We start from the raw sequence: 1,550 nt of genomic DNA, 5'->3' as shown, positions 1-1,550 counted from the left end.
ATGCCATACTAGATGAAACCTATCTGACTATATATGTCTATCATGAATAATCACCATGGTATTTGCTGTCATGGCTGAATAGAAGTATGCCAATGATACAGTGCAGAAATAAAAATAACTTTGTTTTGAGATTTTTTACAATAAGAACAACTTCACTGGATCAAGCAAAAGCTAATCTCATACCCTATTTTTAACAAGAGGGAAATAGCACTGATGTAGGGAGTAGGGAAACACATAGAAGTGCTTCACCAGAATACCTTTACACCCTGCCAAAATTGATGTGTCAGAGACTTCCTGAGTGAGCACGAGTATAGACATGTTTAAGAACCTTCCATTCATTTCTGTTGAAGTTTGTAAAATACATATTTATTTTTGGTATGCCCAGCTTGAGAAGGACCGATCTTCAGTCTGTTTTGAATCCTCTAGTTTTATTTGATTTCTCCTGCTTCTTATACTTGTCTTCCTCATATTACTCTCAATTTTCTATCTCTGTCTCATTTTCTTCTCTCAGCTGGATGCCTTGCTGGAGGAAGCACTTTATCACTCCCCTAAGTAGGGCTAGATGGCCCGTGAGTGCTGTTATGTCTTGCTGGCAGTGCTTTCTTCAGGGCACTTCATAAGTAAAGTATTAGATGTAGCTGAGCTCTACTGAGGCTGAGGGAGAGCAGGCACAGAAGACATTTTCTGATGCATATTTGTGGTGCAGTTAGGGGCCATGTTGCAAGACTTAACCATCAAGGTGTTTCAGTGGGGAAATACTCAAAATCCTTTACCTATCTTGCCACCTCTTTTCTTCTTCTGGCCTCCCAGAAGACAAGGAATTTATGGTAACACGTTAAGCATAAAACCCAAACACTTCCTCCTGGGTGTGAACTCTTACTGTCACATCCAAGTGACATGTAAGCTTCTTATTCTCAGCAGGTGGAGGAAGTTGAGACCACCTTGACATTTTATGGACCATAGAACCCATCCTCAAAATACTCTGCTGCTATTTTTTTTGCCTTTTTTCTTTTCTTTTTAAGAAAAAAAAAAACTCACAACAAAGCAACAACAAAACCAAAACACAACCAAAACAAGCCATGTAGCTAGACACTTTTAAAAAACTATTCCTTTTCCAAGCAAAAGTTTTCTAAACTGCTGTTACAGTAGCTTTGTTGGATTTAAGCATTCTGTTGTATTTTGTTTCTGGAAAATATGTCTCTCCCTAAGACCTAAGTTTTTCGATGGAGAGTCTGTCTGGAGAGGAAATCTGGATTTTAAGAACTGGATTTTTAGTTTGTTCTTATCCAGAATTCCATTTTACTCTGGAGTTCTGTGATACAACATTACTTGTCAAGATACTCAAATACACCTCTAACCATTCACAAATTAAAGTTACAAGGTGGCTTTTTTAAAGCTGTATCAAGTCACAGGTTTAAATGAAGGTTGTCTTACCCATAATTTCTTCAGTTGTGTCACTGGAAAGCCCCAATACTGCCTCAGCTTTTATTCTGAACAGTAATAGCACATTAGTACTTAGAGAGGCTGCTTACCTGTTTTAAGCAGCAGAA

This window comes from Chaetura pelagica, unplaced genomic scaffold, assembly GCF_000747805.2.
Source record: "Chaetura pelagica isolate M959 unplaced genomic scaffold, ChaPel_1.0 scaffold31, whole genome shotgun sequence".
Lineage (NCBI taxonomy): Eukaryota > Metazoa > Chordata > Aves > Apodiformes > Apodidae > Chaetura > Chaetura pelagica.
This window is presented reverse-complemented; position numbering follows the sequence as displayed.